This window comes from Rutidosis leptorrhynchoides, chromosome 10 (assembly GCF_046630445.1).
Source record: "Rutidosis leptorrhynchoides isolate AG116_Rl617_1_P2 chromosome 10, CSIRO_AGI_Rlap_v1, whole genome shotgun sequence".
Classification (NCBI taxonomy): domain Eukaryota; kingdom Viridiplantae; phylum Streptophyta; class Magnoliopsida; order Asterales; family Asteraceae; genus Rutidosis; species Rutidosis leptorrhynchoides.
Window position 1 is genome coordinate 102,900,264 of NC_092342.1, and position 10,128 is coordinate 102,910,391.

Consider the following 10,128-nt stretch of genomic DNA (forward strand, 5'->3'; position numbering starts at 1 on the left):
TCGAAGAGGAACCGGAAGAAGAGTCGGAACCGGAAGAAGAATCGGAACCGGAAGAAGAATCGGAACCGGATGAAGAAATAGAACCGGTGGGGGAAATAATAAAACGGTTAAGTAAAAGAAAATCCTCAACCAACCGACCAAGGTTAATTATGGTCAATGGTGTTTCCGCCAAGGAAGCAAAATATTGGGAGGATTACCAATTCTCCGATGAATCGAATTCCGACGAGAATTCCGATGATGTTATAGAAATTACCCCAACTGAATTTAAAAAGGCAAAAGAAAATAATAAGGGAAAGGGCATAAAAATAGAGAAATCTAATTCCAACCCCGATGAACTTTATATGTATCGTCAACCCCCGAAGTCCTTAAGTTGTAACAATGACCCGGGAACCTCTAAACCACCAGGTTTTTCTAAACCAATGTGGATAACGACGGCTCGTATTAGGGGAACATCATATATCCCTAGAAACTTGGCAAAACGAACCAAAACCAAAGAAGAAGAAGAAACAAGCGAGTCGGAATAAGATAGTTGTATTCGTGTGGTGTAATATAAGTAATATAGTGTGCTTATGCTTTATGATATATGTAAAAATTGCTTGTATTAATAAGTATTTTTTTTTATGAATCTAACTCTTGTCTATTTTACAGTATAAAAACACAAAATGGATAGACAACCCAATATTTTAAGAGACCTACCCGGAGACATGATTGATGAAATCTTGTCTAGAGTCGGTCAGAATTCTTCGGCACAACTATTTAAGGCGAGATCAGTTTGTAAAACATTCGAAGAACGTTCCAAGAATGCCTTGGTTTATAAAAGGCTTTCGTTCGAAAGATGGGGAATATCATATTGGGAAATCCATAAGTTACGATGTGTTTACTTTGACGCATATATTGCGGGGAACCCAAATACTATTTTACGCAATGAGTTAAGAAATTATTTTGACTCAATATATCCGAATATTGGACTTCGTGATTTAGAAAAAGCGGCTAACATGCAACATAAAGAAGCATGTTATGCTTACGGATTAGTAATGTTCGCTTCTCACCAAAGTGAGAACAAGAACATCGGGCTACAACTATTAAACAAAACATTTCCACAAGTGACGGAGTCGGTAATTGGGGTAAGAAATGAGGTTTTTAGATTGTTACTGGACTGTTGGACATTACGTAACCCTCGTCCCTTTGATGTCTTATCAACGGCCATAACGGTTATGTTCCACAAGACCAAGGATGGGAAGTAGTCCTAGTAAAACCAGAATGCATGACTTGTTTCTGGACGTATGAATTACGTGTCTTTATTGCCTTTGCTGAACGACTTGTGTACTAGCTAGAATTATCTTCACAACTATCTTGTATCAAAGTTATTGTGTGCTATATTTCATGCTTTATGTAAAATAAGCGGTATTGTAAGTTTGTAAAATATTGTATAAAAGTTTGAACGCGAAATATTATTATAATCAGTTTTTCATATAGAATTGTAGTAGTTGAATTGTATATTAGCTACTAAGTATGAACTTAACGGGTAGGTACTACCCGAATTTAAACTTATAAAACGCTAATATGAAGAAAAAGCTTTTATAAATGAGTTCATATTATGCTACGAAATACTATTAACTACTCTTGATATTCTGTATGATTAACTTGTTCCATTTGACTATTTTGAAGGAAATGGCACCGACTACTCGACACACCGTGAATATGAATGAAGAGGAATTCCGTACTTTTCTAGCTTCAAACATAGTCGCAGTATAGGCTGCGCTACATACCAACAATAACCTTGGATCTAGCAGTACAGGAAATCGTGTAGGATGCACCTACAAAGAATTCACTGCCTGCAAACCTTTGGAATTTGATGGAACCGAAGGACCGATCGGATTGAAACGGTGGACTGAGAAGGTCGAATCAGTGTTTGCCATAAGTAAGTGTACTGAAGAGGACAAAGTAAAATATGCTACGCATACCTTCACAGGTTCTGCGTTAACATGGTGGAATACCTATCTAGAGCAAGTGGGACAAGACGATGCGTACGCACTACCGTGGTCAGCATTCAAGCACTTGATGAACGAGAAGTACCGTCCCAGAACCGAGGTCAATAAGCTCAAGACAGAACTTAGAGGGTTACGAACCCAAGGATTTGATATTACCACGTACGAAAGACGATTCACAGAATTGTGCCTATTGTGTCCGGGAGCATTCGAAGATGAGGAAGAGAAGATCGACGCGTTTGTGAAAGGATTACCGGAAAGAATCCAAGAAGATATAAGTTCACACGAGCCCGCCTCCATACAACAGGCATGTAGAATGGCTCACAAACTAGTGAACCAGATTGAAGAAAGGATTAAAGAACAGACTGCTGAAGAGGCCTATGTGAAGCAAGTCAAAAGAAAGTGGGAGGAAAACGGTGATAAGAATCACCAATACAACAACAACAGTAATTACAACAATAATCGCAACAATTATCCCAACAATCGCAACATCAATCGCAACTACAACAAACGGCCCAACAACAACAACAACAACAGCAACTACAACAATCATCCCAACAACAATAATAACCGCAACAACAACAATAACAACAACAATCAGAAGCAGCTATGCCAAAGGTGTGAAAAGTATCACTCGGGGTTCTGCACCAAATTTTGCAACAAATGTAAAAGAAATGGTCATAGTGCGGCGAAGTGTGAGGTCTACGGACCAGAGGTTAATAGAACGAAAGGAACAAATGGTGTCGGAACGAGTAATGGCGGAGCAAGTAGTGTCGGAGCAAGTTATGCCAATGTAGTTTGTTATAAATGTGGAAAACCGGGCCACATTATTAGAAATTGCCCGAACCAGGAGAACACGAATGGACAAGGCCGCGGAAGAGTTTTCATTATTAATGCAGCAGAGGCACAGGAAGACCCGGAGCTTGTTACGGGTACATTTCTTATTGACAATAAATATGTTTACGTTTTATTTGATTCGGGTGCGGATAGAAGCTATATGAGTAGAGATTTTTGTGCTAAATTAAGTTGTCCATTGACGCCTTTGGATAGTAAATTTTTACTCGAATTAGCAAATGGTAAATTAATTTCAGCAGATAATATATGTCGGAATCGAGAAATTAAACTGGTTAGCGAAACATTTAAGATTGATTTGATACCAGTAGACTTAGGGAGTTTTGATGTGATAATCGGTATGGACTGGTTGAAAGAAGTGAAAGCAGAGATCGTTTGTTACAAAAATGCAATTCGCATTATACGAGAAAAAGGAAAACCCTTAATGGTGTACGGAGAAAAGGGCAACACGAAGCTACATCTTATTAGTAATTTGAAGGCACAAAAACTAATAAGAAAAGGTTGCTATGCTGTTCTAGCACACGTCGAGAAAGTACAAACTGAAGAAAAGAGCATCAATGATGTTCCCGTCGCAAAAGAATTTCCGATGTATTTCCGAAAGAATTACCGGGATTACCCCCACATCGATCCGTTGAATTTCAAATAGATATTGTACCAGGAGCTGCACCAATAGCTCGTGCTCCTTACAGACTCGCACCCAGCGAGATGAAAGAACTGTAAAGCCAATTACAAGAACTTTTAGAGCGTGGTTTCATTCGACCAAGCACATCACCGTGGGGAGCTCCTGTTTTGTTTGTCAAGAAGAAAGATGGTACATTCAGGTTGTGTATCGACTACCGAGAGTTGAACAAACTTACCATCAAGAACCGCTACCCACTACCGAGAATCGACGACTTATTTGATCAACTACAAGGCTCGTCTGTTTATTCAAAGATTGACTTACGTTCCGGGTATCATCAAATGCGAGTGAAAGAAGATGATATTCCAAAGACTGCTTTCAGAACACGTTACGGTCATTACGATTTTATGGTCATGCCGTTTGGTTTAACTAATGCACCAGCTGTGTTCATGGACCTTATGAACCGAGTGTGTGGACCATACCTTGACAAGTTTGTCATTGTTTTCATTGATGACATACTTATTTACTCAAAGAATGACCAAGAACACGGTGAACATTTGAGAAAGGTGTTAGAAGTATTGAGAAAGGAAGAATTGTACGCTAAGTTTTCAAAGTGTGCATTTTGGTTGGAAGAAGTTCAATTCCTCGGTCACATAGTGAACAAAGAAGGTATTAAGGTGGATCCGGCAAAGATAGAAACTGTTGAAAAGTGGGAAACCCCGAAAACTCCGAAACACATACGCCAGTTTTTGGGACTAGCTGGTTACTACAGAAGGTTCATCCAAGACTTTTCCAGAATAGCAAAACCCTTGACTGCATTAACGCATAAAGGGAAGAAATTTGAATGGAATGATGAACAAGAGAAAGCGTTTCAGTTATTGAAGAAAAAGCTAACTACGGCACCTATATTGTCATTGCCTGAAGGGAATGATGATTTTGTGATTTATTGTGATGCATCAAAGCAAGGTCTCGGTTGTGTATTAATGCAACGAACGAAGGTGATTGCTTATGCGTCTAGACAATTGAAGATTAACGAACAAAATTATACGACGCATGATTTGGAATTAGGCGCGGTTGTTTTTGCATTAAAGACTAGGAGGCACTACTTATATGGGGTCAAAAGTATTATATATACCGACCACAAAAGTCTTCAACACATATTTAATCAGAAACAACTGAATATGAGGCAGCGTAGGTGGATTGAATTGTTGAATGATTATGACTTTGAGATTCGTTACCACCCGGGGAAGGCAAATGTGGTAGCCGATGCCTTGAGCAGGAAGGACAGAGAACCCATTCGAGTAAAATCTATGAATATAATGATTCATAATAACCTTACTACTCAAATAAAGGAGGCGCAACAAGGAGTTTTAAAAGAGGGAAATTTAAAGGATGAAATACCCAAAGGATCGGAGAAGCATCTTAATATTCGGGAAGACGGAACCCGGTATAGGGCTGAAAGGATTTGGGTACCAAAATTTGGAGATATGAGAGAAATGGTACTTAGAGAAGCTCATTAAACCAGATACTCAATACATCCTGGAACGGGGAAGATGTACAAGGATCTCAAGAAACATTTTTGGTGGCCGGGTATGAAAGCTGATGTTGCTAAATACGTAGGAGAATGTTTGACGTGTTCTAAGGTAAAAGCTGAGCATCAGAAACCTTCAGGTCTACTTCAACAACCCGAAATCCCGGAATGGAAATGGGAAAACATTACCATGGATTTCATCACTAAATTGCCAAGGACTGCAAGTGGTTTTGATACTATTTGGGTAATAGTTGATCGTCTCACCAAATCAGCACACTTCCTGCCAATAAGAGAAGATGACAAGATGGAGAAGTTAGCACAGCTGTATTTGAAGGAAGTCGTCTCCAGACATGGAATACCAATCTCTATTATCTCTGATAGGGATGGCAGATTTATTTCAAGATTCTGGCAGACATTACAGCAAGCATTAGGAACTCGTCTAGATATGAGTACTGCCTATCATCCACAAACTGATGGGCAGAGCGAAAGGACGATACAAACGCTTGAAGACATGCTACGAGCATGTGTTATTGATTTCGGAAACAGTTGGGATCGACATCTACCGTTAGCAGAATTTTCCTACAACAACAGCTACCATTCAAGCATTGAGATGGCACTGTTTGAAGCACTTTATGGTAGAAAGTGCAGGTCTCCGATTTGTTGGAGTGAAGTGGGGGATAGACAGATTACAGGTCCGGAGATTATACAAGAAACTACCGAGAAGATCATCCAAATTCAACAACGGTTGAAAACCGCCCAAAGTCGACAAAAGAGCTACGCTGACATTAAAAGAAAAGATATAGAATTTGAAATTGGAGAGATGGTCATGCTTAAAGTTGCACCTTGGAAAGGCGTTGTTCGATTTGGTAAACGAGGGAAATTAAATCCAAGGTATATTGGACCATTCAAGATTATTGATCGTGTCGGACCAGTAGCTTACCGACTTGAGTTACCTCAACAACTCGCGGCTGTACATAACACTTTCCACGTCTCGAATTTGAAGAAATGTTTTGCTAAAGAAGATCTCACTATTCCGTTAGATGAAATCCAAATCAACGAAAAACTTCAATTCATCGAAGAACCCGTCGAAATAATGGATCGTGAGGTTAAAAGACTTAAGCAAAACAAGATACCAATTGTTAAGGTTCGATGGAATGCTCGTAGAGGACCCGAGTTCACCTGGGAGCGTGAAGATCAGATGAAGAAGAAATACCCGCATCTATTTCCAGAAGATTCGTCAACACCTTCAACAGCTTAAAATTTCGGGACGAAATTTATTTAACGGGTAGGTACTGTAGTGACCCGAACTTTTCCATGTTTATATATATTAATTGAGATTGATATTTACATGATTAAATTTTTCCAACATGTTAAGCAATCAAACTTTTTAAGACTTGATTAATTGAAATATGTTTCATATAGACAATTGACCACCCAAGTTGACCGGTGATTCACGAACGTTAAAACTTGTAAAAACTATATGATGACATATATATGGATATATATATATATAGTTAATATGATACTATGATAAGTAAACATATCATTAAGTATATTAACAATGAACTACATATGTAAAAACAAGACTACTAACTTAATGATTTTTAAACGAGACATATATGTAACGATTATCGTTGTAAAGACATTTAATGTATATATATCATATTAAGAGATATTCATACATGATAATATCATGATAATATAATAATTTAAAATCTCATTTGATATTATAAACATTGGGTTAACAACATTTAACAAGATCGTTAACCTAAAGGTTTCAAAACAACACTTACATGTAACGACTAACGATGACTTAACGACTCAGTTAAAATGTATATACATGTAGTGTTTTAATATGTATTTATACACTTTTGAAAGACTTCAAGACACTTATCAAAATACTTCTACTTAACAAAAATGCTTACAATTACATCCTCGTTCAGTTTCATCAACAATTCTACTCGTATGCACCCGTATTCGTACTCGTACAATACACAGCTTTTAGATGTATGCACTATTGGTATATACACTCCAATGAACAGCTCTTAGCAGCCCATGTGAGTCACCTAACACATGTGGGAACCATCATTTGGCAACTAGCATGAAATATCTCATAAAATTACAAAAATATGAGTAATCATTCATGACTTATTTACATGAAAACAAAATTACATATCCTTTATATCTAATCCATACACCAACGACCAAAAACACCTACAAACACTTTCATTCTTCAATTTTCTTCATCTAATTGATCTCTCTCAAGTTCTATCTTCAAGTTCTAAGTGTTCTTCATAAATTTCAAAAGTTCTAGTTTCATAAAATCAAGAATACTTTCAAGTTTGCTAGCTCACTTCCAATCTTGTAAGGTGATCATCCAACCTCAAGAAATCTTTGTTTCTTACAGTAGGTTATCGTTCTAATACAAGGTAATAATCATATTCAAACTTTGGTTCAATTTCTATAACTATAACAATCTTATTTCAAGTGATGATCTTACTTGAACTTGTTTTCGTGTCATGATTCTGCTTCAAGAACTTCGAGCCATCCAAGGATCCGTTGAATCTAGATCCATTTTTCACTTTTCCAGTAGGTTTATCCAAGGAACTTAAGGTAGTAATGATGTTCATAACATCATTCGATTCATACATATAAAGCTATCTTATTCGAAGGTTTAAACTTGTAATCACTAGAACATAGTTTAGTTAATTCTAAACTTGTTCGCAAACAAAAGTTAATCCTTCTAACTTGACTTTTAAAATCAACTAAACACATGTTCTATATCTATATGATATGCTAACTTAATGATTTAAAACCTGGAAACACGAAAAATACCGTAAAACCGGATTTACGCCGTCGTAGTAACACCGCGGGCTGTTTTGGGTTAGTTAATTAAAAACTATGATAAACTTTGATTTAAAAGTTGTTATTCTGAGAAAATGATTTTTATTATGAACATGAAACTATATCCAAAAATTATGGTTAAACTCAAAGTGGAAGTATGTTTTCTAAAATGGTCATCTAGACGTCGTTCTTTCGACTGAAATGACTACCTTTACAAAAACGACTTGTAACTTATTTTTTCTACTATAAACCTATACTTTTTCTATTTAGATTCATAAAATAGAGTTCAATATGAAACCATAGCAATTTGATTCACTCAAAACGGATTTAAAATGAAGAAGTTATGGGTAAAACAAGAGTGGATAATTTTTCTCATTTTAGCTACGTGAAAATTGGTAACAAATCTATTCCTACCATAACCTTATCAACTTGTATTGTATATTATGTAATCTTGAGATACCATAGACACGTATACAATGTTTCGACCTATCATGTCGACACATCTATATATATTTCGGAACAACCATAGACACTCTATATGTGAATGTTGGAGTTAGCTATACAGGGTTGAGGTTGATTTCAAAATATATATAGTTTGAGTTGTGATCAATACTGAGATACGTATACACTGGGTCGTGGATTGATTCAAGATAATATTTATCGATTTATTTCTGTACATCTAAGTGTGGACAACTAGTTGTAGGTTACTAACGAGGACAGCTGACTTAATAAACTTAAAACATCAAAATATATTAAAAGTGTTGTAAATATATTTTGAACATACTTTGATATATATGTATATATTGTTATAGGTTCGTGAATCAACCAGTGGCCAAGTCTTACTTCCCGACGAAGTAAAAAATCTGTGAAAGTGAGTTATAGTCCCACTTTTAAAATCTAATATTTTTGGGATGAGAATACATGCAGGTTTTATAAATGATTTACAAAATAGACACAAGTACGTGAAACTACATTCTATGGTTGAATTATCGAAATCGAATATGCCCCTTTTTATTAAGTCTGGTAATCTAAGAATTAGGGAACAGACACCCTAATTGACGCGAATCCTAAAGATAGATCTATTGGGCGTAACAAACCCCATCCAAAGTACCGGATGCTTTAGTACTTCAAAATTTATATCATATCCGAAGGGTGTCCCGGAATGATGGGGATATTCTTATATATGCATCTTGTTAATGTCGGTTACCAGGTGTTCACCATATGAATGATTTTTATCTCTATGTATGGGATGTGTATTGAAATACGAAATCTTGTGGTCTATTATTATGATTTGATATATATATATATAGGTTAAACCTATAACTCACCAACATTTTTGTTGACGTTTTAAGCATGTTTATTCTCAGGTGATTATTAAGAGCTTCCGCTGTCGCATACTTAAATAAGGACGAGATTTGGAGTCCATGCTTGTATGATATTGTGTAAAAACTGCATTCAAGAAACTTATTTTGTTGTAACATATTTGTATTGTAAACCATTATGTAATGGTTGTGTGTAAACAGGATATTTTAGATTATCATTATTTGATAATCTATGTAAAGCTTTTTAAACCTTTATTGATGAAATAAAGGTTATGGTTTGTTTTAAAATGAATGCAGTCTTTGAAAAACGTCTCATATAGAGGTCAAAACCTCGCAACGAAATCAATTAATATGGAACGTTTTTAATCAATAAGAACGGGACATTTCAGTTGGTATCCGAGCGTTGGTCTTAGAGAACCAGAATTTTGCATTAGTGTGTCTTATCGAGTTTGTTAGGATGCATTAGTGAGTCTGGACTTCGACCGTGTTTACTTGAAAAATGATTGCTTAACAAATTTTGTTGGAAACTATATATTTTTAACATGTGAATATTATGTGATATATTAATCTCTTAATGCGTTTGATATTATGTGATAGATGTCTACCTCTAGAACAAGTCCCATTGACTCACCTAATAATAATGAAGAGTCAAATGTAAATTGGAATGATTCGTGGACTGATTCACAAGTTCTCGAAGAGGAACCGGAAGAAGAGTCGGAACCGGAAGAAGAATCGGAACCGGAAGAAGAATCGGAACCGGATGAAGAAATAGAACCGGTGGGGGAAATAATAAAACGGTTAAGTAAAAGAAAATCCTCAACCAACCGACCAAGGTTAATTATGGTCAATGGTGTTTCCGCCAAGGAAGCAAAATATTGGGAGGATTACCAATTCTCCGATGAATCGAATTCCGACGAGAATTCCGATGATGTTATAGAAATTACCCCAACTGAATTTAAAAAGGCAAAAGAA